Source organism: Equus caballus, chromosome 3, assembly GCF_041296265.1.
Source record: "Equus caballus isolate H_3958 breed thoroughbred chromosome 3, TB-T2T, whole genome shotgun sequence".
Taxonomy (NCBI): domain Eukaryota; kingdom Metazoa; phylum Chordata; class Mammalia; order Perissodactyla; family Equidae; genus Equus; species Equus caballus.
The window spans coordinates 41,770,494-41,797,194 of record NC_091686.1 but is presented as its reverse complement, the minus strand read 5'-3'; the positions used below and the strand labels follow the sequence as shown (position 1 = coordinate 41,797,194).

The 26,701-nt window shown below is 40.3% G+C and overlaps 1 long non-coding RNA gene across 7 annotated transcripts in view; it reads left to right on the top strand.

Annotated features, from left to right (window-relative positions):
* The first annotated feature begins 10,845 nt into the window (after positions 1 to 10,845).
* The window catches only part of LOC102148720 (uncharacterized), a 63,672-nt gene continuing 47,816 nt past the window's right edge, over positions 10,846 to 26,701 (top strand). For 3 of the 7 annotated variants that reach the window (XR_011436999.1, XR_011436994.1, XR_011436996.1), the window contains exons 1-3: positions 10,876 to 10,977; positions 12,449 to 12,588; positions 13,142 to 13,197. This is a non-coding gene — a long non-coding RNA (uncharacterized lncRNA). Of the gene's footprint in view, positions 10,978 to 12,064; positions 12,237 to 12,383; positions 12,589 to 13,141; positions 13,198 to 26,701 lie in introns of all 7 variants that reach the window. The other 4 variants (XR_011436998.1, XR_011437000.1, XR_011436997.1 and 1 more) reach the window with 4 other exon arrangements.

The following is a 26,701-nucleotide window of genomic DNA, read 5'->3' as shown; positions in this document are numbered from 1 at the left end:
TGCAAGGGTATAGGCAGGTCGGTCAAAGAGCATCAGGATGCTGCTACCCGAGGAAGAGGCCAGTGATGTCCACGTGCTGTTGAGATTCCGTGTTCCCACCCCTGTATGTAGTGACCCAGCGCCCCGTGACTCAGCTGCCCAGGCCCTGAGCAGACCCTGCAAATGCCGGAGGCTCCCAACTGTCTCCCTGCCTCCACGTTAGCCCCCTGGAGTCTTCTCAGTCAAGCATCCAGAGGTATCTTTGAAACATATAATGAATCAAGCCACTTCCCATTTTAAAAGCCTACGGTGACCGCTCCCCACCCCCACCTACCCGCCCAGAGGAAAAGTCAAAATCCTTTCCACATTTCACAAAGCTTTGCACGACACCTCCCAGCCTCCATCCACCGTCTCTCTGTTCCCTTGCTGACCCACTCCAGCCGTGCTGTCCTTCTGGTGGTTGCTGGGACACGTCAAGCTCAGCCCTGCATGGGGTCCTCTGCACCTGCTGTCCTTGTGGCTGGAACATTCTTCCCTTGGTTGTCCCCATGGCTAGCTCTTTCAGCTCCTTCAGCTCTCTGTTTATGCTACTTCCTAGCACAATCTTCTCTGGTGACCCCAACTAAAGTAGGGGACCCCGTTCCCACCGCAGCATCTCCCACCTCCTTTCCCTGCATTATTCTCCGCACAGCACTCCCCGTCACACTATGCATCTTGATTGTTTCTTGCATATTATCTATCTAGACAGACTAGAAGAGAAGCAACGTGCGGGCAGGGACCTTTGTCTGTCTGTTCCCTGCTGTCTCTCCAGCACCTGAAACACTCCTGAGCTCAGAGGTGACACTCCACAAATGTTTGTTGAGTGAATAATGGGATGAATGAATGAAAGCATACATGCCATGCCCCTGAGCCCCTGCATATGGTCCCCTCTCTTTCTGGGATGCCACCATCATCTTCTCCTTCAAGGCCTAGCTCAGCATTACCCTATCTCTGCGGCACGTCCTCCTCTCCATCCCACCCCAGCAGCATTGTTTTTGGTTCCCCCATCATACTTTACACATACTTCTCTAATAATACTCACTACATTCAATTATTATCTGGTGGTTTTTTCTTTTAAAAGATGTACATAAGCAGTACATGAATACATTCACTTTATTAAATATTCAAACAATATAGTAAGTGAAAGATCTCCTCTAGGCTACTCTCAAAATCTAACTTTCCTTTCCAGAAGTAATCTTGTCTGGGGATTTACATACACATACATGGATAAAAAAGTAAAGTTTTGTTTTGAGTGTGCATGTGTGTGCTTTATTATACCTATGTTCTGGCATTTTCTATGATTTGCATCTTTGACACAGAGTACTTTGTGTGATTGTCCGTTTTGTACCGGTATGCATTTAAATCACTTCAAAAAATACTTTAGCATTGAATTAGATAGAATGGAGGCAAGAAGATTTAGTTGGCCATTCCCCATCTTATGGGTATTTAGATGGTTCACATTGCTGCAGCCATGCCACAGTGAAAGTTCCTACACAGGTCTGTTAGAGCATATGTGTTTCTCCAGACTACATACCTAGAAGGGAAATAGAGGATTTGAAAAGCATGCAGAGTTTAACCTGCCAATTCACCCTTTAAAAAGCCTGTAAAAATTATGCTTCTGTGAAGGTGGGATATTTTTAATATTTGCCTATTTGCTGGGAGAAAATGTCTCATTCGAGTTTTGTTTTTCATTTCCCTGATTATTGCTGAAGTTTACATGTTTGTCTATATTTATTAGAATTTAGTTTCTCTTTTGTGACTCGTTTTTCCATCTTCTTGGCCCGTTTTTCTTTTCTCTTGCTGTCACTATCTTATGTACCTGTTTGTTTTACTTGACTGTGAGCTCCTTCAGGTGGTCATCACATCTTATTTATCAAGGTTTCCCCTTCCAGAGCACACAGACAGTGCTTAATGAATGTATATCCAATTGCATTATTGAAGCCATAGGCATTACCCTCTATCATGGTTATCATCATTATCATCCTCCTCATCACTGCCAGTACCATTTATTTAGTCTCACAGGATGCTAAGCCCTGTCTCGGGAGGTGTGCGTATATTGTCTCTCATCTTCCTAATACCTCTCCCAACAAAGTGACTATTGGTAGCTCTGTTTTACAGATAAAGCTGTTGAGACTCACGCAAGTTACACGGGCTGCCCAAGGACACTCAGCCGGATTATGAAGGGAGGGATTATGGAGCAGAGTCTTTTCAGCCTGGTTCCAAAGTATGTGCAGTCTCCCTTAGAGCAATTGGCCTCTTCCTGGCCACGCATTAGAATCACCTGAACAGGCTTTTAAATGATAGCTATATCCAGTCCTACCCCAGGCCAATTGATTCAGAAACTCTGGGACTAGGTCTGGGGAAGTGGTGTTATAAAAATCCCTACATGATTTTGATGTGCAGAAATGGTTGAAAACCTTTGGTCTACATTGGGAGTGAACCAGCTTTTTTTGTAAAGTGCCAGATAGTAAATATTTTAGACTTTGCCTGCCATACAGTCTCTGTGGCAACTATCCACCTTTGCTGTTGTAGGGTCAAAACAGCCAAAGACAAAAATGAACGAACATGACTGTGTTCCAATTAAAACCCATTTACAAAAACAAATGGCAGCCAAATTCGGTCCATGGGCTGTAGTTTGTGGACCCCTAGTCTATATCATAATACTTCGAAGATCTTGGAATTTCGGATTGTCCCAGTCAAACCACGACATCTGGTCACATTAATTACCTTGCTAAGTCTCAAGGACAGTGGCATGAGAATCCTTGCCCCACCTCAAGAGATTCTGCTTCAGTAGGTTGGGGCCTGGGCGTCTGCAGTTCAACAAGGGATGCAGCTGATTCTGATGTAAGCAGACTTCGTGGATCCTTACTGCAAGAATCACTGGGCTACCGAAGCATAATGTTCTTGGCAAGTAGCGAAAGCTTGGCTGGAGAAGCAGAACTGGTTCTTATCCAAAAATTCTTTAAGCTCATGGATAGACATTTTGTGCGTCCCTGCCTGCCTTATGTTCCAGCATCCTGCCTCCAAGGTTCTGGAACCTTTGGTGCCCCAGCATCACATCTTCCCAGTCTGCACGTTGGCAGAGAAGGAAGCCGTCCTGCCTCTTCAACTCTGAAATTAGTAGAAGACCAAAGTCCTTGTATATTTCAAAATATTGAAGAAGAAAGTGACTGTTTAACCACCTACGTGATAAAACTGATACTGGCATTTATCAGTCTGTGTGTGTGTGTGTGTGTGTGTGTTTTAATAGTTCAGTAGTTAGAAAATGGAGCCTCCATTTCCCCCTCATCCACTTTGAAGCTATGTAGTGGGTGAATGCCATCATTTCTGTTTCCAACCTCTTTAGCATCCATTATTTCTCTGTTGTCCACATCTAATAGTCTGGATCTTTTTAGTTGTTGATGGCGCAGCGATTACTGGGGCTGCTGCTTTAGGATGACATCCAAATGCCTCTGAACAGTTGAATTTACTTACTGCTTCCCTCCTGAAAGCTTTTTAGCATGATCCAGCTGGGGTGGTTTCATCGGGAAAACCATTATTTGTGGCTCTCTTTTTTTGAGGAGTAGAAATAAATTTCCCAAAAGATGAAAGTGGACGCTGTTCATTGTGGATCTGCAATCTTACTTTTGCTTCTCTCTCCTTCTTACATTTCATTTGCACAGTTTTTCTCAGGAATGACTTCTTTCTGGGGAAATGGAATGTTCTAACTTGCACGATTGAGTCAAATCAATGTTTAGAGTGGTTTGGACTTTTAAGCCTTTTGCTGGATTTTGGCAGTATCATTTTATACTGTAAAACCCCTTTTTCCCAGGTAACCTATAATATTCATATTGAACATTATTCACAGCTTTCTAACACCCCCTCATTTCACTTAGCTATCAGCTAAGCAAATAGTGCTCAAGAGTTAAAAATATGCTATTCTTCCTCTACAGCACATGCACTTTTATGTGAAAGGGGAACAGTTCTGTGTTCCTAATCTATATACATATCTATCTGTGCATGTAGTAGCTTTCAACACTGTAATTAGACACAGAAACCACACCGTGCCAACACAGTGCACACATGCAGGTTTATAGAGCAGCTGTGACAAATATATAATATGGTAAAACACCTTTTCACTAGCTGGGACAAATTCTAGAGTATACAAGGAGAGTTTCAAATGAAAATTAGGTAGAGGAATCTGAACTATTTCATTCAGGAGGACTGCACAGATGAAAATATCTAGGACGCCTCTCTGGAAGAGTGTATTTGAGAGGCAGTGTGCAATACTGGAAGGCTGATAGCTCAAGGAGTCCAATCCTCTTGGATTTAAATCCCAGCCGAGGTGCTGTGTGATCTTGGGCAAGTTGCTTTACCTCTCTGAGACTCAAGTACCCTGTTACATCACAGAGATAATAGCAGCACGTTTACCTCATGGGGCTTGTGTGAGGATTAAGTGAGGTAACAAATGTCAGGCTGCAGACACACTTTCGTCATCTGAGGATCGGAACCACAGTGTGGTGATGAAAATGAAAGGAGATATGTCATCATTACAACAGAACTCTCTGGAATATGCCCCTCCCTGCCACACACACAGCAAATATGAGTCTCTTTTGTGAACTGTCAATGTTAATAGCATCCACATTTACTCAGCTACACTCATAAAAAAATTAGGAGCTACACTTAAATGGTTTCTCTCTCCTCCTACCTGTCCCCTTCTTCTCGTGCCTGATCCCCCATGGTCACTTGGTACAAAATTGTGCCATTCAGCCTCCGAAATAACTTTCTAATTCGGTCTCCTCAGCTTCATCCTCCCTGTCACTGCCTCAGTTCAGACCCTTATTGTCTTTTGTCTGGATTAATGCAAGAACCTCTTAACCAATTTCAGTATCTTCGGCTTGGATCCTCCATGATCCATTAGTAGCCCCATTTTACAGATTAGAAAATTGAGACAGAGAGAGGTTCAATCAAGAGCCCCAAATCACACAGCTAGTAAGTGGTGTTATAGGGATTCCAACCTCAGCAGCCTGGCTCTAGGATCTCTGCCCTTTCCTACCTTGGAGCTTGGTGCAGTGCATTATTTGGTTGTGGAAATCGGCAGTACCTCCTACGTCTGGTAATTGCCTCGAGTGAGTCCTGTTTCCCCCTCACCAGATGTTTCCTTAGAGCTGCTCTAACTGATACATCGATCCTGCAGGAGCTCCAAGGAGCAGCCAAGCCATTCTGCAGGAAGAGAGTGGGTGAAGGAGGAACAGGCAGAAATGTACAAATAAGTTCTGGTGGGAGACCATCAGTGCATCGTGGATGCTGTCCAGAGGCTGACGTGGGCCACGTATAGAAAGAGGAGGCTGAACTAGGGATGGAGAAAGTAGGGATTCAGGTCCATTTCAGCATTTCAGGAGTCTGGTCCAGTGGGTGGGGCCTGGCATGAAGAACTGCCAGGGGGGATGATGCTGGGATTCTGGCAGTAACAGAGGCTGCTGGTTTAGAGCAGGATCGCAGGCAGACGTGATGCTGTGGTACCACAGGGACAGATCATCCATGTTCCCGTGAAGCCACAGCCACTCTGAAGCCGGGGCCAGGGCTTTCCCACGCCCTGTGGTCGTAGGCACTAGAGTGGCAGGAAAAGTAAACTGAGAAACTACAAGTTTCTCCTTGTAGAAACCTTACTCATTCTTAAAACTCACTTAAAAATTAATATTTATCTAAGGAATCCCTGCTTGTGCCTTTAAAATCAAATAGTACTGAAGGCTTTATAAAGAACCGTGACAGGCCCTCCCCAACCTCACAACCCCAGTCCTTTCTATCCCCCCAGTTCCATTCCCCATGGAAACCACTTTAGCCATTTCTATCATAGCTGTTCTTGTGTTTACCTCCATTTATATAACTAGTACGAATACTTGTATTTAAAAGTAATTTTAAAATATTAGATACTAACTTCTTGCCATGGTAGATAAAATTTGAGTAGGTAAAATTGCAGGTGGATGAAATTTGGTCGACACCCCATTCCCCTCTTCACTCTTCTCAGTCTGTCCTCACTTAAATCTTTATTCATGCAAAGTTCATCTTGGCATGGAAGGTGACCCCTTTCCTGGAACGTGTTCAGAGACTGCTCCTCCCCTGCTCCCACATAGCTGTGTATCTCTCTTAGTGCACTGTTCCCCTTGCCCTTCCACGATGAGGTTATCTATAGAACAGGTCACACAACTGTGGTCTTTACTGCTGTGTGCCCGATATTGGTAAACCCTGCTCTTCTTCCCTGTCCCTAGCCATCTCTATAGCTCTCTGCTTTGCCAGTCTCTGGGTGGGGGGAAACCAAAGTGGGTACTTCATGTGTGCCCTGAAAGGCTGGGACGCTGGTCGTTCACTCTGCTCTCTCTTTCCCTGAAAGGAGAGCTCTTTCTAGCTGAGGAGTTCCCTCTTAGCACTGAGTAATGCCAGCTTAAAGGACGGGGTGATGCAGGCAAAAGGAAGCTGCTGTTCTTTCTCTTTATGTGTGGTTATCCTCACATTTTTTGTTCTGCTATGTTGCTAAAGTTTCTTAAGGGGCTTTAGAGCTCTCCCAGAACTCTTTTTGATCATGGGTAGGTAGCAGTCTAATTGTTGATCTTTCTGGGAGGACAGAGGCTAAGCTCTCCTACTGCCCCATCTTGGTGACATCACTCACTAACACATCGTTAAGGATTTTTCATTTATATTCATGAGGGATAGTGGTCTTGTCTTTGCATGTGATGTCTTCACTTGCCATTGAAATCAAGGTAACTCTGGCCTAATAGAATGATGTGAGACCAGCTCTCTCCTTCGATATTTTCTGAAATAGATGGTGGGAGATTGGGATTATTTGCTCCATTAATAGTCAATGGAATTCACCAGTTGAGTCATCCGAATCTGGGCTTTTCTTCCCTGAAAGGGTTTTAATTACTAATTTAATTTTCTTGTTTGTTACAGATCTATGGAGATTTTCTATTTCTCTTTGAGTCAGTTTTGGAAATTTGGATCTAAGAATTTGCCAATATCTTATAAGTTGTCTAATTTGTGGCATAAAGTTGTTCATAATATTCTCTTATAATCCTTTAATTTCTCTGTGGGTGGCCCTTTATAATTTCTGATATTGGTAAATTCTATCTTCTCTCTTCCTTGGGGATGCTAGCTAAGGGATAGTCAACTTTATCTGGTAAACAGCCAATTTCTGGTTTTATTGATTTTTGTGTTTTGTATTTCACAGACGTGTTCTAATCTTTTGTATTTCCTTTCTTTTGCTTGTTTTCAGTTTGGTTTATTTTCCTTTCTTTCCTTTCTTAGGGTGGGAACTTAAATTATTGATTTGAGACTTTCCTCTCTTCCACTATAGGTGTTTAATACTATAAATTTCTCTTTAAGTACTGCTTTAGGCACATCCCATAGACTTTGATATTCTATTTTTTAAATTTTCATTCACTTCAAAGTACTTTCAAATTTTGTTCCCAATTTATTCTTTGACTCATGTGTTATTCAGATGGATGTCATTTAAGTTCCAAATGTTTGTGGATATCCCAGATATATTCCATTCTTGATAGCTCACATTCCATTGTGGTTGGAGAACATATTTTATATTATTTCATTCTTGCTAAATCTGTTGAATTTATTTTATGGCTGAGTACACGGTCTATCCTGAAGCATGTTCCATGTGCTATTGAAGAGAATGTGTATTTTGTAGTCATTGAGTGCAGTGATCTATACACGTCACTTAATTTAATTTGGTTGATAGTGCTGGTCAAGTCTTTTATAACCTTGCTGATTGTCTTTCCTCTTTTTAATCCATTATGGACAGGAGGCATTTGAAATTTCCAAGTATTGTTGTTGAATTGTCTCTTTCTCCTTTCATTTCTGTCAAATTTTACTTCACGTATCTTGAAGCTCTGTTGTTACATTTGTAAGCATTGATAATTTTTATATCTTTCTGATGTATTGACATTTTGTCATTTGGATATGTCCCTCTTTGCTTCTAATAATATTTCTTGTTTTAAAGTCTGCATTGTCCAGTATTAATACAACCCTCTAGCAATCTTTTGGTAACTATTTGTATGATGTGTCTTTTCCATCCTTCTAGTTTCAACTTCTGTTTGTCTTTTAATCTAAGATGTGTCTTTTGTAGATCACATATAGTTGGATCTTGCTTTATTATTCATTTTCCCAATCTTTGTCTTCTAATTGGTTTTCTTTAGACCATTCACATTTAGTGCAGTTATTGATAGGATCAGAGTTACATTTGCCATTTTGCTATTTGTTTTCTATGTCTTCAGGCTTTTTTGTTCTCTGTCCTTCCTTTATTAACTTCTTTTGTGCTAAATAAATCTTTCAGTACATCATTTTAATTCCTCTATTGAACATTTTTTACTGTTTTTGAGCTATTTTCCTAGTGTCTGTGCTAGGGATTCCAATATGCATTTTAACTGACTATGGTCTATTTCAAACGAATATTAACTTAATTCCTATGAAATATAGAATGTTTCCTCCAATGTAACTCTATTACTTTCCCCTCTTGTGCTATTATTTTTATATATATTATATCTATATATGTTACCAAACCAATACCACAATGTTACAATTATTTCTTTGTACAATCTCATGTCCTTTAAAGAATTTAACAGAAGAAATGAGAAAATATATTTATAGATTCTTTTTTTTAAAACCCAGAAATTTATTACTTCTAGCTCTCTTAATTTCTTCCAGCTGATTCGAGGTACTGTCTGATGTCATTTTCTTCCAGCCCAAAGAATTTCCTTTAGTATTTCTCACAATTCAGTTCTGATATCAAGAAATTCTTCCAGTCTTTTTAAATTTAAGAATGTCCTTATTTCACCTTTATAATTAGTGGATAGTCTTGCTGGATAAAAAAATTCTTCGTTACCATTTTTTCTTTCAGTATTTTGAATATGCCATTTCTCTGCCTTCTAGGGTCTATCTTCTCTGATGAGCAGTTAGATATTATTTATGTTGATGCTCTCCTGTACATGTTCAGTTGTTTTTCTCTTTCTTCTTTTAAGATTTTTTCTTTGTGTGTGGCTTCCAACAGTTTGACTATGATGTGTCTAGGTAAAACTATATCTTTGTATTTATCCTACTTGGAGTTCAGTAAGCTTCTTGGATGTGTAAATTAACATTGTTTCATCAACTTTGGGAAGTTTTGGACATTATTTCTTCAAAAAATTACAACTATAGGATGAATCTCAAAATCATTATCCTGAGTGAAAAAAAAAGCCACACAAAAATACACTGTATGATTCCTTTTGCATGAAACCCTAAAAAGATAAAACTAATCTAATATTGACAGGCATAGAGAGAAACAGTTCCCAGATGGAGGTGTCTGAACACTTTGAAAAGTGATCCAATATACTGGGGCTCTCAATAGATTGCCTCAATTACTCACTCAGATAAGGCTTGAATACAAGAATATCTTCAAGAGGGACATTAAGTTCCTCAATATTTTATAAAATGATCACTACCCATATGAGGGTGAATGCCAGGTAAGTACACCTCCCCCAATTACTGCTAGAATGGACTCAGTGTGAGGTCAAGATTAAGGTGAATAAATTGTATTCCTTCACTTACATGGATTTACTGAGCATCTAGGAAGCCCAAAGTTATTATCAGAGGAGAAGGATATGGTCAAACATATACTACTAGTTGGTCAGAACAGATATTCTATACTCTGTGCACTTTGCCTGGCAGGTGTACACTTGCCTCTGCACAGCTTTGACGCTTATTAGACAGTTCAAGTTTGTTGTACCTGCCACACTCTCTGCAATTTTAAGGCCTTTAAGGTATACTAAAAGTCACTGCTTTGAGGAGCTTAGAAAAAGAAGTGAAGAGTAACTGAATTCTGACAGTGTCTCTCTCACTTCTCTCTCTCTCTCCAAATCCTAAGGGGTGATCCTAGTATAAGTTACCCCTGAAGGAGATACACACTATCCTCAGGCCCTATCCAAACTTCCTTACTGGCTCCAGGCCCATAATGGGAATAAAAAAACAGCTATGTTCAGAGTAAAATTGCAAGAAATCCAGAAATTAAAAAACCAAAAACACAAAAGGAACTCAAGATCTTGCCCAATAAAGCAGAAACTAGGTAGCACATAAGGGGGTGGATCCTTACCATATTAGATTAGGAAGGATGAATTATGTTTGGATAGGCTCAAATTAATCAATATGAGTATACTCCCTGTGGACTCAGGAGCAGCCCATGTTGCATTTCAAAGCAATGAAATATGTATTTCCTCTAATGGGATACTGACAAATGTTTTTTAAAACTCTTAGAGTGTTTCTCATGTGCAGCCATCTTTTGTGGTGACATGGAGCACCTGTGCAGACCCTCAGTAGAATCTGCACACTGGGCCCCAGGCGCGCCAGGATGGGGCTCAGGGGTTGGTGGGTCCGGCGGCTGTAAAGGAACAGGGTGGAGGTCCCAGGTTGAAAAATTGTAAAATTATAATTTTACAGCTATATAATTTAACTACTTCAGTCATCATGTCTTTTTCTTTTTACAAAGTCAATTTTCCTATATAACTCCAAATTTTTTTCACACCATCTAAGTAATATTTTAATATTTTCCATATCCAATCCGTATTTAAATTTCCCCAATTACCTCCAAATGACTTATGAAAAAAATGCTATTTTAATCGGGAGCCAATAGAGGATTACCCTTTGCATTTGACAGCAGAGTTCAGGCTTAACCCTTAACCTCTTCAGGCTCGGAGGACCCTGGGCAGGAGAGATTTAAGAACACCGTCCCCCCGCTTTCGCGGAAAGGCCAAGAGTGACTTGAAATGTAGACGCGGAGGCCTATGGGAAATGCAGTTTTAAATAGGTGAGGTTCACCGCCTGGACTCTGGGAAGGGGACGCCACGCTCCTTCTGCGCATGTGCAGCCGTAGCCTCCTCGTTTGTCTTCTCAGGACTCCAGAGAACCGTTGGGGAACTTTGGGGTGTGCTCGGAAAATGCAGGGTGCGCACCTAGGGCGAGGGACTAGCTGGGAAGGGTGTGCCTGTGCTTGGGGATGGGAGCAGGAAGTGTCTGGGACCTCGTCGCCCCCCGCGGCGGTGTATAAACCCGGGCGGGCCGTCAGAGTGGTTAAGGCCGATGGGGGAGACCCCGGCCCTCGGGATCCCGGGGCGCAGGTGTTCGGGGCGGTCCGGGATGCCCGAGGATCGTGTGACCAGCCCGCCTGCAGCCCGACCGGAGAGAAGCCCGTGTCGGCGGCGGTGGGTGCGGGAGGGAGGAGTGCGTTTATCAGGCGGACGGTGACCCGTGGGTCTGCGGTGGAGCCCGAGCTCTGGAGCACTACAGGCCCGGTCAGTGCCAGCTCTGTCACCTGTAAGCAGGGGCGACAGAAGGAACCTGGGCGAGAGTCAGGGTTCTCATCTATAAATATTAATAATGATTGTTTCACGGCGGCGTTTGGAAACATAGATCACTATTTTAGACAAGTGCCAGGTAGGAAGCCTTAAGTAAGTGACAACTGCTGTTATAGTTAGAGGACACTTTGTTTTTTGACTGGATAGTTTAATGTACCCTGACAACCACTTCACCAGAAACCGAGGCTCGGGTCGGTGGCCCGATGTGCTCGAGTCAGGAGCTCCCAGCCAGGGAATTTGGATTCGAGGGCAGGTGTGCTTCGCTTCAGTCTCAGGCTTTGTCTGATGTCACACCTGCCCAAGACTGGCATTACAGCCTTCACAGCACTTAGGAACATGGCCTGTCCCTGCATCCCCAGGGATGTAAAGGAAAGGATGTGGATGGAATCCCACCGTGTGTCACATGCATCCTGGGATTTCTAGTGTCTCTTCAGGTCCCTTGGGTCAGACAGAGGTGCCTGGCCCCCTCTGCATTGTCATGCTTTCTGTCCTTGAAGTCTAACGTTATAATGAATTCCAAGAGTCAGGCTTTTTGCCCCTAAGATGAATTTATTTCTCAGATCCATGTCCCAGTTGCCTTGAAACAAACCAGCCCTTGTGAGGCAGGAAGCAGGGGGCCTCTGTGAGGGAGTCTTACCTGGAAGAGAGCGCCCCTCTGACCTTAGACCTCTCTCCAGAGCTTCAGAGCAGAGACAAGAGCCCAGAAAGGAGCAGATGCTAGATTTGCAAGATCAGAAGCAGGTCTTGATCCTCCTGCCCAGAATGGGCCAGACTTGATGATGATGCCACCTTCAGGAGCCACCACACTGTGTGACAGTGGGGCATTTGGGCCGTCCCTGGGAAGTACAGGTGAGCTTGGGTGGCCCAGGGGCAGGCTGCTCAGGAAAGGCTGCTTTGTTGGAGAGCCGTGAGGGCAAGGTCTGGGGGTAAGGGACAACCAGGCAGAGGGAGGAAGTTCTGTCTCCAGTCCCCTTAAATGGCCCCCGCTATTTACAGATGCGCTGCTGTCACACATGTCCACCACCACATGTGACATTAGTGACGTTATCCTGATCTCACAGGATCCAAGAATGATGATCTGTGAAGAGTTTTCCAAGGTCACCTACTTCTAACTCTTTTGAAAGATTTAAAGACATGGGGCCTGAAAATTTCAGTGACTTGTCCAGGGAAACGCAGTTTGTGACAGTTCACTCTCTCACAGGTAAGTTACCAAAAGCATCTATCAAAAGGGCCTTTTGAGAAATACTTCCCAGCTGAAATGAACAATTAAAAATTCCTGCCTTAAATCCTCCCATCTCTTTTACTAGGCTTTCCGTGGATTGTGTATACCAGGGGTTAAATAATATTACTGAGAAAAATAGATAAATGATGCATACTGAGTATTTTTCTGCTAAGTTAACTTTAATGAAGGAATAGTGTCTTGTCGTTTGGCGTACTTTAATTCAACTAATCGGTTGTTTTTATTTCTTTCTGTTATTCAGAAGGACGCATGCGTTATTGTTAAATCAATCGAGTAAAGTTTATGTTCACTCAGTAAAAAACTGCAGATTTCAGCTCCATGGTCATTTCAGAATCACACAAAGACAGGTGTTGCTGCCTGTCCATGATCCTTCTTGTGCCTTTTCAAGGCCCAGAGGGCCCTGTGCCTATGGGGAGGATGATCCCCAACTGGGGTGCTGAGATTTGAGGAGGTGAATCTAAGAGCTGTAAGACAGCTAAATCTCAGGACCCCTGTCTTCTTTCTGTCCCCTCAGCTGAACCACAGTCCTCTGTACTCGCCCAGGAGCCACAGAAAGTGAACATCCCTCAGGTGAGCTCTTTATTCATTCCCCACTTTATGTTGTAATGGATTTATAAGGTTTAGCAGGATCCATGCATTAAAGGAAAAGGAGAAGTAGAAATAGTAGAAATCAAGTCAGTCTTGAGGAAAAATATACCGTGTTTTACTATTAATTGTGATGTTGGCTGTTAGCTTTGAGTGGGTAACCTTGTCAGGGTAAGTAGTTTCCCACTAAGCTACCTGTTTCAATCTCTTTACTTGTGATTGGGCTATTCAGATTCTCTGTTTCTTCTTGATTCAGTTTTGGGAAGTTGTATGAGTCTTAGAATTTATCTGTTTCTTCTAGATTGTCCAGTTTGTTGCTATATAGTTTTTCATAGTATTCTCTTATAATCCTTTATATTTCTGTGGTATCTGTTGTAATTTCTCCCCTTTCATTTCTAATTTTATTTATTTGAGCCTTCTCTCTTTTTTTCTTAGAGAGTCAGGCTAAGGGTTTGTCAATTTTGCATATCTTCTCAAAGAACCAGCTCTTTGTTTCACTGATCTTTTCTACTGTTCTTTTTTCTTTTTTGGTTTCAATTTCATTTATTTCTGCTCTGATTTTTATTATTTCCCTCCTTCGGCTGACTTTGGGCTTTGTTGGTTCTTCATTTTCTAACTGTATTTTAAGATTGCTTATTTGAGATCTTTCTTGTTTTTTAAGCTGGCCCTGTATTGCTATGAATTTCCCTCATAGGACCACTTTTTCTGCATCCCATATGAGTTGGTGTGGTGTATTTTCATTTTCATTTGTCTCCAGATATTTTTTGATTTCTCTTTTAATTTCTTCAATGATCCATTGGTTGTTCAGTAGCATGTTGTTTAATCTCCACATATTTGTCACTTTCCCAGCTTTTTTCCTGTAGCTGATTTCTAGTCTCATAGCATTTTGGTCAGAAAAGATGCTTGATGTGATTTCAATCTTCTTAAATTTATTGAGGCCTGTCTTGTTTCGAAACATATGGTCTGTCCTTTGAATGCTCCATGTGCACTTGAGAAGAATGTGTATTCTGCTATTTTTGGACAGAATGTTCCATATATATCTATTAAGTCCATCTCGTCTACTTTTTCATTTAATTCCACTATTTCCTTGTTAACTTTCTGTCTGGATGATCTATCCATCGATGTAAGTAGACTGTTGGGGCCCCCTGCTATTATTATGTTGTTTTTAATATCTCTTTTTAGGTCTGTTAATAGTTGCTTTATGTACTTTGGTACTCCTTTGTTGGGTACACGTATATTTATAAGTGTTATGTCTTCTTGTTGCAGTGTCCCTTTTATCATTATATACTGCCCTTCTTTGTCTCTCATTGCCTTTTTTATCTTGAGGTCTACTGTGTCTGATATAAGTATTGCAATAACTGCTTTCTTTTGTTTGCCATTAGCTTAGAGTATCATCTTACGTCCCTTCACTCTGAGCCTGTGTTTGCCTTTAGAGCTAAGAGTGTTTCCTGGAGGCAGCATATTGATGAGTCTTGTTTTTCAATCCATCCCACCACTCTGTCTTTTGATTGGAGAATTCAATCCATTTACATTTAGAGTGATTATTTATATATAAGGGCTTAATGCTGCCATTTTATCACTTGTTTTCCAGCTCTGTATTTCCCTTGTTTCTTGTCTTGTGTATTTTGGACTGCCAGTTCAGTTTGGTAGTTCTCTATGATGGTTTTCTCAGTTTTCTCTTTTTTGTGTGTGAGGAAGACTGGCCCTGAGCTAACATCTGTAAGCAATCTTCCTCTCTTTTAGCTTGAGGAAGATTGTTGCTGAGCTAACATCTGTGGCAATCTTCCTCTGTTTTTTGTATGTGGGATGCCAGCACAGCAGGGCTTGATGAGAGATGCATAGGTCTGTGCCAGGGACCTGAAGCTGCAAACCCTGGGTGGCTGAAGCAGAGCATGCGAACTTAACCATTATGCCACTGGGACAGCCCCTCAGTTTTCTTTTTTTTGTATCATTTGTGTCTCTGTTCTGATTATTTGTTTAGTGGTTACCATCAGGTTTGTATAAAAAATCTTGTAGATGAGATATACCATTTTCTGATAGCCTCTTATTTCCTTGGTCCAGCCAGTTCCATCCCTTTCCTCTTCCTCTGATTTGTTGGTCATAACATATTCTGTTTTGTGTTGTGATTTTGTGGTTAAAATCACAAGATTATAGTTATTTTTGATGTTTTCCTTCCCTTTATCTTTCATGTCATAATTAAGTTTTTGCTAACCTCTTCTGGTAGACAGCTGCAATTTTCTGACTTTGGCTGCCTATTTATCTCCTTGCTCAAGGCTTTGTGAACTCTTTTTTTTCTTTTTCAGGTATGAAGGTCTTCTTGAGCATTTCCTGTTTGGGGTGTCTTGTGGTGATGAACTACCTCAGCTTTTGTTTATGTGGGAAAGTTTTTATTTCTCCACCATATCTGTAGGATATTTTTCCCTGGATAGAGTATTCTCGGCTGAAGGTTTTTGTCTTTCAGAATTTTGAATATCTGATTCTACCTTCTCATAGCCTGTAAAGATTCTGCTGAGAAATCTCCTGAAAGTTTGATATGGTCTTTGTAAGTTATTTTCTTCTGCCTTGCTGCCTTTAAAACTATTTCTTCTTTGTCACTGACTTTTGCCAGTTTTACTACTCTATGCCTTGGAGTAGGTCTTTTTACATTGATGTAATCAGAAGTTCTGTTAGCGTCTCTTACTTGTAATTCCAGCTCCTTTCCCAGGTTTGAACAGACTTTCTGCTCCTTTCTCCCTCCCTTCTCCCTCTATAATACCCATAGTTTTTATGTTGCATTTCCTAATTGAATCAGATATTTCTCAGAGAATTTCTTCGTTTCTTTTTAGTCTTAATTCTCTCTCCTCCTCCATCTGAAGCCTTTCTATATTTCAGTCCTCCAGATTGCTAATTCCGTCTTCCATAATGTCAGCTCTGTAATTCAGGGTATCCAGATTTTTCTTTATCTCATTGTGTTTTTCATCTCCAACCTTTCTGATTGGTTTCTCTTTATAGGGTCAATCTCTTTTGTGAAGTATTCCCTCTGTTTATTAATTTTATTCCTGATTTAATTGAACTGTCTGAATTTTCTTGTAACTCGTTGAGTTTTTTAATGTTAGCTATTTTGAATTCTCTCTCGTTTACATTGTAAATTTGTGTGCCTTCAGGATTGATTTCTAGGTGCTTTTCATTTTCCTTCTGGTCTGGACTATTAATATATTTCTTCATACTATTTGATGGGGTTGGTTTGTGCCTTCACATAGATAGTATCTGGTTGCAGATTCCACCTGCCACCACTGGAGGAGGTTCAGGAGCTGTGTATTCTGAGCCTGCTGTGATCCCTGGTGTCTGTGCTTGTCCTTTGGAATCTATGCTGACAGGACCCATCTGCGATTGCCTGCTTGTAGCTGCTGCTTTGCTAATGTATGCACGGGCACTCTAGACGGGGTCCCTTGCTCTGGCTGACTGGCTGAGCTTGTGAGCCCAGCAGGGGGAGGGGCACTTCTTTTGCATGTGCCATCCCGTGGGTGTTCTCTCTTTGCCCTTGCTGTCTGTCCTCCTGGCGTGCTGGCTTCATGAAGACAACCCCACAATAGCTTAGCCTCCTCTGTGGAGCTTTCCTATGGGATGTGAGGGAACTTGGAGAGCAAAGGCATTCCCACAGAGTCTCCCCCCAGGCCCCTCTTTTCTCAGAGCTGTGCATGGTCCTGTGCCCTAGGTCATTGCTGGGGAGGGAGAGGAGATCCCCTTACTTCCTCCTTCTTCCTCCTGGGGGGTCCAGCACCTCCACCTTCAGACATATGGCTGCATGGGTCTCTCAGATGTCTTTTGTGTTGTGTGCCTGTCCTCTTTTGGTTTATGAATGTCCTTTTCATTGTTTCTTAGGGAGGAGAGTCTAAGGGAAGATCTCACTCCGCCGTGATGCTGATGTCATGCCTGGTCATTCTATTTTTAAGTTTTTGAGGAATCTCTGTACTGTTTTCCACAGTGGCTGCACCAATTTACATTCCCACCAGCAGTGTATGAGGGCTCCCTTTTCTCCCATCCTCTCCAACACTTCTGTTTTCTTTGTAAAGATTGTCACCTGAGCTAACATCTGTTGTCTATCTTTTTTTCCTTCTTGTTCTCCCAAAACCCTCCCAGTACATAGTTGTATATTGTAGTTATATGTCCTTCTGGCTGTGCTGTGTGGGATGCCACCTCAGCATGGCTTGATGAGTGGTGCCGTGTCCAGCCCAGGATCCAAACCGGCAAAACCCTGGGCTGCTGAAGTAAGTAGCGCACGCGAACTTAACCACTCGGCCATGGCACTGGCCCCTCTCCAACACTTCTTATTTCTTGTCTTTTTAATAATAGCCATTCTGATGGGTATGAGGTGATATCTCATTGTGGTTTTGATTTGTATTTCTCTAATAATTAGTGATGTTGAACATCTTTTTACGTGCCTGTTGGCCATCTGTATATCTTTGGGAAAATGTCTGTTCAAATCCTCTGACCATTTCTTGACTAAGTTTGTTCTTTTGTTGTTGAGTTCTTCATATATTTTGGATAGCAACCCCTTATTGGATAAATGATTTGCAGATATCTTCTTCCAATTGCTAGGTTGTCTTTTCATTTTATTGATGTTTCCTTTGCCATACAGATGCTTTTTAGTTTGATGTAGTCCCATTAGCTTATTTTTTCTTTTGTTTCCCTTTCCTGAGGAGACATATTCAAAAAGATACTGCTAAGAATGATAGCAAAGAGCTTACTGCCTACGTTTTCTTCTTTGGAGTTTTATGGTTTCAGGTCTTACATTCAAGTCTTTAATCCATTTTGAGTTATTTTTGTGCATGGTGTAAAATAATGGTCTACTTTCATTCTTTTGTGTGTGGCTGTCCGTTTTCCCAACAGTGTTTATTGAAGAGACTTTCCCTTCCCCATTATATGTTCTTAGCTCCTTTGTTGAAAATTGGCTGTTCCTAAATGTATGGGTTTATTTCTTGGCTATCAATTCTGTTCCATTGATCTGTGTCTGCTTTTCTGCCAGTATCGTGCTGTTTTGATTAATACAGCTTTGTAGTATACTTTGAAATTAGGGAATGTGATGCCTCCAGCTTTGTTCTTTTTTCTCTGGAGTGCTGTGGCTCTTTGGGGACTTTTGTTGTTTCCAATAAATTTTAGAATTCTTCTTTCTATTTCTGTGAAAAATGTCATTGGGGTTTTGATAGGGATTACATTGAATCTGTAGATTGCTTTAGGTAATATGGACTTTTTCACTATGTTAATTCTTCTAATCCATGAGCACAGAATATCCTTCTATTTCTTTATGTCTTCTTTAATTTCTTTCAACAATGTCTTATAGTCTTCAGTGTATAGGTCTTTCACCTCATTGGTTAAATTTAGTCCTACCCACTTAATTCTTTTTGTTGTGATTGTAAATAGGATTGTAGTCTTGATTTTTTATTTCTGCTAGTTTGTTTTTAGTTTTTTGATGGATTCTTTAGCATTTTCTATATGTAAAATCTCATCATCCACAAGTAGTGACAGTTTTAATTCTTCCTTTCCAGTTTGAATATGTTTTATTTATTTTTCTTACTTGATTGCTCTGGCTAGGACTAAGAAGGGTGAGCATGGGCATCCTTGTCTTGTTCCTGCTCTTAGAGGGATAGCTATCAGTTTACACCATTGAGTATAATGTTAGCTGTTGGTTTGTCATATATGGCCTTTATTATGTTGAGGTACTTTCCTTCTATAATTATTTTATTGAGAGTTATTATCATAAATATGTGGTGAATCTTGTCAAATGCTTTCTCTGCATCTGTTGAGATGATCATGTGATTTTTATTCTTCATTTTGTTAATGTAGTTTATAACATTGAGAAAGAATACTGTTGTAATCCTTTGTATTTCTGTTATATTGCTTGTGATTTCTTCTCTTTCTGATTTTATTTATTTGAGGCTTCTCTCTTTTTGTCTTATTCTACCTAAAGGTTTGTCAATTTTGTTTATATTTTCAAAGAACTAGCTCTTAGTTTCGCTGATCTTTTCTATTTTCTTTTTACTCTCCATGTCATTTATTTCAGCTCTGATTTCTAGTAGTTCCTTTGTTCTCCTGACTTTGGGCACTTCATTTTTCTTCTTTTCTGATTCTTTTGGATGTATTGTTAGATTGTTTATTTGAGATTTTTCCTGTTTCTCAAGGTAGGCCTGTGTTGCTAGGAACTTCCCTCTTAGTACTGCTTTTGCTGTATCCAATAGATTTTGGTACACTGTATTTTCCTTTTCATTTGTCTCCAGATATTTTTCCATTTCTCCTTTAATTTTGTTGTTGTTCCAATAGTTAATGAATAGTACGTTGTTTAGGCTCCACATATTTGTGACTTTTCCAGCTTTCTCCTTGTGGTTGATTTCTAGTTTCATACCATTGTGGTTGGAAAAGATGCTTGATATCTTTTCAGTCTTCTTAAGTTTATTGGGAGTTGTTTTGTTTCCCAACAAAGTGTATCTTTGAGAATGTTTCATGTGTACTGGAGAGAAAATGTATATCCTGCTGCTTTTGGATTGAATATTATATATGTATCTGTTCAATTCATCTGGTCTAGTGTTTCATTTAAGATCAACGTTTCTTTGTTGATTTTTCTCTCTAGAAGACCTATCCGTTGATGTAAGTGGGGTATTAAAGTTCCCTACTCTTATGGTGTTGCTGTCAGTTTCTCCCTTTAGATCTGTTAATAGTTGTTTTATAGACTTTGGTGCTTCTACGTTAGGTGCATATATATTAATAAATGTTATGTCTTCTTGATGGATTATCCCCTTTATCATTATATAATGCCCATCTTTGTCTCTTGTCTTTTTTGGCTTGAAGTCTATTTCGTCTGATAGAATTATGGCTACACTCACTTTTTTTTGGTTGTCATTTGGTTGGAGTATCATCTTCCACCCCTTCACTCTGAGCCTATGTTTTTCTTTAGAGCTGAGATGGGTCTCCTGGAGGCAGCACATTTTTGGGTCTTTTTCTTAACCTGTCCAGCCTCTCTGTCTTTTCATTGGTGCATTCAATCCATTTACATTTAGGATGATTATGGATATATAGGGACTTACTATTGCCATTTTATCTTTTGCTTTATGGTTGCTCTATATTTCCTTTGTTTCTTTTTCCTTGTGTTTGTCACTACAATTTCAGCTTGACGGTTTTTGGTGATGTGTTTTTCAGTTTCCTCTTTTTTTATGTTTCGTGACTCTGCCTTATTTTTGTTTTGTGGTTACCATGAGGTTTGTATAAAAGGTCTCACAGATGAGATAGATCTTTTTCTGCTGATAGCATTTTTGCTTCATTTGACTAGGCAAGTTCTGTCCTTTTCTTCTTCCCTTGCTATTTTTGTTGTCAAAATTATTTCTTTCTGTATTGTGAATTTGTTACCAAATTGGAATGGTTAATGTTATTTTTAATGCTTTCTTTCCCTTTAACCTTTGCATCATAATTGTTTACTAACATGTTCTGATACAGAGTTGCAGTTTTCTGATTTTATCTATTTATCAACTTGCTTAAAGTTTTGTATCCTTTGCCTTTTCATTTCAGACAGGAGAGCTCTTTTTGACATTTCTTATAAGGCAGGTCTAGTGGCGATGGACTCCCTCAGTTTTTGTTTCTTCCTCACACTATTTCTCATCTGCGGCAGTGGACCCCCAGCCGTCGCAGCACCCAAGGACACAGAGCTGATTATTACAGTGTTGCTTAATACAGTCCCTAAGTAGCTCTCAAATACTTGTACTTTTCTGCATCCTTTCTGAAACCACCCTAGTCGAAGTAAGCAACTAAGTAACTGGATAACTTTAATGACCTCATGTCTCTGATCCTCAATTTCTTGGTTTGTGAAATGAGGCAGTTAGAAGGAACACCAAGTTTCTTCCTTCTCTATATTCTGTGATTATCAGAATCTACAACTATGGAGAGGCTCAGGGAGAAATCAATTCCAATGCTTTGGGAAACCATCTCACTTTCTCCATTTAAATTAACTCTTGGGGTGACTGAGATTGTGCCTCATATCCTCTCATAGCACTGCTCTTAAGGACAGTCTCAGAATCTTCAAGACAACTTAAAAGAAGGCCCTTTCTCTTAAATAGGAATCTGCCTTATGCCATGTTTTGAGCTGTAGAAAATATTTTAGAATGAGATTCTAGTGTTGGTAACAAATTTATCTACATTGTTAATTCATCTGAAAGCTCCTATTCTTGAAAATGTCCCATGTGGGGGTAAAGAAGTTCCATGTAAAGGTTTAGTCCATTTTTGTTGACAATCTCTTGAGTGTATGTTAAAAACCTGGATAACAGGATAATGTTAATGGAGATTGGGGGAGGGACAGTGATGAATGAGTTTGGTTGACTTTCAGCAGTAGTAAGGTCAAAATGAAAGCATTATAAAAGAAGAGTAGAGATTTAGGTCAGGGCTTTCTATGAAAAAAAAGTAAAAACCATAAGCAGATGGAAAAAGTTTAAGTGACACAGTATGGCAGATTCCACTGATGAGTTTAATAGGCAGCCATTTTAGTGGCAGAGAGAATAGACTGAAAAGTGAGGAGAAGTTTGGAAAATTCAAGGGACAAGAGCCAGAAAAGCAAGGGGTCCCATCCTGCCCTGAGGATTCTTTTGCTCTGAAGTGTGTTAGCCCAGCTGAGTGAAGACCTGGGGAGGATGTCGTAGATCCTCTAAAAGGGGCATCCATCAGCTGCGGGAAGATGTGCCATCTCTCCCCAAAGCTCATTAGCAGATTGGAAGTGGCATGCTGCATTACTCTGATTAGCATTAATTTTATAATTCTAGGCATAGAACTTTCCTCCACATGAGTCAGCCTTCACACAAAAACACAGACTCACATGGTGTGGATAAAACACAAGTAACCTTACTGCTGCTTCCCATCTTCCAAGGACCCAGTGGGAAGGAAAACGTGGTTCCCTAGCAAAGAGGAGAGTTAAGGGCTGGAGTTTTCCAGCTCTCCAAGCTGGGTGCAGGTCCCACAAATCGGGGAGAAGTGCAATGCCATCTTTCTGGGAGACCAAGACTTTGGGAAAACTGGGTCCTTCTGATCTGGTTAGGGAAGACGCAGTACTTCCAACAGCCACTGCAGCAGGGCAACAGCAGCATTACAAGTGAGATGAGGAATGTTACCTCAGAGCCTCCCAGGGAGAGAGCATTTAGGCCCCTACTGTTTATTGGGATAACTGGTTCCTGGCCCTTTGGAAAATACCCAGTCATCCCAGGGCTAGACTTCTCAGGAAAAGTAACTTGCCAATCCCTTTAAAATTTGCAACTAAAACCTACCTACACTTTTATTTGTTACATATATTGTTGGGGCTTCATTTCAAACTGTTATATTACAAAACTGTTTCAGATAACTTTAAATCCATGGCAGTGACTTTCAAATTCTTTTGATGGCAACTCACAAAATAAATCTATAAATTATTTTTTATCGTAAATCAGTATATACGCACACACACCAAAGGAATATAAAAATTTTATGAAACTGTTCTTACCTTTTTACATGTAATACACTCTAATATTATCTATTCCATTTTGTTTCATTGTTTTTTAAGTGCTTGTCACACCCTCTAGAATTATTTCATAATCCACTAGTGGGTCAGGACCTGCAGTTTGAAAAGCACTATTTTAAAATTATTGCTTCCAGGTACCCTAGCCGGTAGTCTGGTATCCAGATTTTTAAAAGGCTTATTAAAATGCGTCATCAAAAAGCAATATTTGCTAAAGGACCCTCAGTCTCTATAAAGAGCACTCTCTTGGGGATTCCAACCACAAGTTACCAGATAAATAACCAGCTTTCCTTTGCAGAACTGAGATGTGAGCTCAACACCAAGTAAAAATGACATAAAATCAGAACAAAGTTGGAAAAGGAGGACCACCTCCAAATGCAATATGTGGTCCTTCTGGGAAACATGAAGCAGTCTAGAGTGAGGTGAGGGGGACAAAACAGAACAAAAACATTAATGGAGAAAAAATCAAGCTCGTAACTGCTGTCTCCAGGCTTCACAAGGTGCACTTGTACTTACAACCCTGAGAGACAGAGTGATGTTCAGCATGACTCCATAATCCTGTGGCCTTGAGAACCTCAGCAGACATCAGTTAAGTCATTTAAGGATAACTGAAAATTAAATTAGTTCATCATAATTATGCAAAAATGATAAATTCAAATAAGCAAGGTAATTCAATTCTGAATTAAAAAATTTTTCAATCACTTGACATCTCAAATCAAAGCAAATGGGTAATGTTACCAATTATATCAATTCGACTCTATATTTCAATACATAAACATATGATGAACAATTAAAATTCTTATGTGATATGCATTTAACTTGTTAACATTTATGCTACAGTAGGGAACCACACTCGAGAAACAGAGTCATGTCCTTGAAAACCAAAGAAGGTTATCACAAAAGAGTCTTTGTAAGAGTCCAGCAACAGAATGAGTCCCCAAAATCTATTAAGTAAACTATCCCACAGGAAAAGTGAGGCAGATCACACTAGTAAAGGCAAAACTATGGAAGCTTATGAAATAGTTATCAAGGGAAACGTTTGATACATAATAAAAATATTTAGTTTTAGGAAGCAGTATGATAGGCTCTGATATGGTTGCACTTATGAGTACAGGACTTTCATAGGAAGGAAAGAAATGGAAATTCACTGAATGTCTGTGTTTTGTCATGCATCACTAAATACCTTCGATTACATTATAGCATTGGAAACTAGGAAGCAGAAATGTTAAATAACTTGTTGTAGGCCACACAGTAATAAATGACAGAACTAGGACTTAAACTCCATCTTCTAATTACACATCCATTATTCTTGTCACATCAATACCACTTTATCCTGAACTAGTACTCAAAATATGATAGTGCTTAAAATATTTGCTTAAGCATTTCTTAGGATTTCTGATCAAGGTCAATTCAAATTCCAATTTCAAGGCTAATGAATAAGAAAGTGACCTTTAAAAGGAAAAAAATACGTAAAAAATATACATGCATTCCGGGTGGCATTATGAATCTTCAAACTTTCGATATTCTTTGTGTCTCGTGTAAGGATGAAAAAAGTTATCTATTGCTGTATAACAAACCACAACAAAGTGGAGTAGCTTGAAACAGTAACTTATTCTTGTCTCTTATTGTTCTGTGGATTGGCTGGGATTCACTGGGCAGTTCTTGCTTGGGGTCTCCTAGGAAGTACAGTCAGATGTCAGCTTGGGCTGAAATCCTCTTTGCCTCTATTGTGCTGGATGTCAAGATGGTTCATTTCTGTGTTTGCTGAGGATGCTGGCTGTTATCTTATTCGGGGCTGCCAACTGGAGGGCCTGCATGTGGCCTCTTCATGTGACTTGGGCATCTCTCAAAGTGGTGGCTGGGTTCCAAAAGAAAGCATCCCAAGAGGAAATATTCCAAAAGACCAGGCTTCTTACAGCCTAGCCTCAGAAGTCCCAGAAAGTCACCTCCACAGCATCCTATTGGTTGAGCCAGTCACTGAGACCTAGGGGGAGGGATGTAGACTCCATCTTTTGATATGAGAAGCAGCAGGCAATAAGGGAGGGAGGGAGGCTGCCCATTTCACCTTAGTCTTTAGCCTCCCATCTGGCATCTCTACTTTACCCAACTGAGTTAGAAGGGGAAATAGATGATACAACTACAATAACACAAATTATTGTGTGGTGTTTTCTCTATCTCTTTGGCACTCTCTCTTTCTCTGGAAACACAGCACTTCTTGAATGAATGGATAAATGAGTCTCTCCCTTTTCCTCTCTACTCCTTTTTTGCCTCCTCACCTTTCTTTTCTTCTTTTTAACTGCAGATGAAAGGTTAAAAAAAATGTTTTAAGCAGCAACATACTCTAATTAGTAAATCTTACAGTTAGTTTCTACTCAGATCTCCCATTTGATGTCTACCTGCCTAATTCAGTCATTGTCCTATCAGGGAAGGTGATAAGAATGCAAGCAAAGGAGAGAAGAGAGGGAAAAATGGGAAAGCAAAAGTAGATTATCAAGGGAAGAAGGAAAATATAAATGGGAAGGGAAATAAATCAGGAGCACTGAACACCGTTAAGCCCAAATGGCTGAAAAGACAAAGGGAAAGAAGCAAGTTTTTCCCTTATGATGATGCATCCATCCTTCCTTCCTTTCCAATCCATGGCCGCCATCGCCAGCCTAGTCTAACCTTATTTCTTAATGCCTGAATTTTTGCTATATCATCTTACCTAATCTCCCTGCCTAGTTTTTACCCCTTAGAAATCATCAAAAATGGGGCCAGCCAGGTGGTGTAGTGGTTAAGATTGTGTGCTCCTCTTTGGCGGCCTGGGGTTTGTAGGTTCCCATTCTGGCACAGACCTATACACTGCTTATCAGGCCATGCTGTGGCAGGCGAGCCACGGATGAAATGGAGGAAGATGGGCACGGATGTTAGCTCAGGGCCAATCTTCCTCCAAGAAAAGAGAAAGAAATAAAATAGATCATCAAAAACACTCCTTTCCTCATGGTGCTCTCAATTACAAAAAAAAGAAAAGAACACTAAATGACTTCTGAAGGATTAAGTCCAATATAAACATTTTAAGAATTTTCATAATCTGACCTAACTTTCCTTGCCACTCTTGTTTCTCAAGTCTCCCATATGTGAAACTCTTTACTCAGCCAGAGCACTCTACTCAATGTATCCAAATACAGAGAAAAATGAGACTAGATTTCACTATTACATCATGAAAAATACAAAACCTGAATCAAGGAAAATAACAGACAACAAAAATATTACATTACAGAAAGCAGTGTGGTGACATTATAAGCTTATAATTATAGCGGTTATGGTCCAGCTCACTTCTCACGAATACAGCCTTCTCCTTTTGTCTTCTGTCCTTTGCTCTAAGGATCCTATCACCAGGAGCATTCCCCGCTGCTCTCTGCCTTCCTAAATCCTGTCTCATCAGGACCCACAACATTAACTAATTTGGAAGAAGTGTGATTAACAGAATTATTCTGGACCTGAAGTCCCTTGTTAACACTACAGCATCAGATTTGATTCTCAATGGACACCAAGTCACTCAAATTCCATCTCAGTTTTTACTCTGTAGATTTGTTCAGTATACAGTTGATTAAAGGACCATTCACCCCAGTTTGGTAGATAATTCAACCAGCCTCCAATCCAAAGTTTGTACAACTTTGATTTGTAGTAATTACAAACAGTAATTACAGAAACAGTTAAAACATTCATTGCTAATATTGTAACTCTTTGGGAACCTGATATAAATGCAGTTTAAAAAAAACAGGATATTTGAAGATAGTAACATACACCGTGATTAACAAGATTTTGTGGTGAGAGTAGTTTATTGTCAGGTATAATTAAAGCTGTAGATGCTATTCTGAAAGTACAGACTTTAGGGGGCAAGGGAAGAGAGTTTTTGAAGCAAAGTACAAATTAGGAATAATTACAATGATGGTTATGGAATGTCAACATCCATTTCATCATGATGAGCTCAGTCTCCTTCAAAAT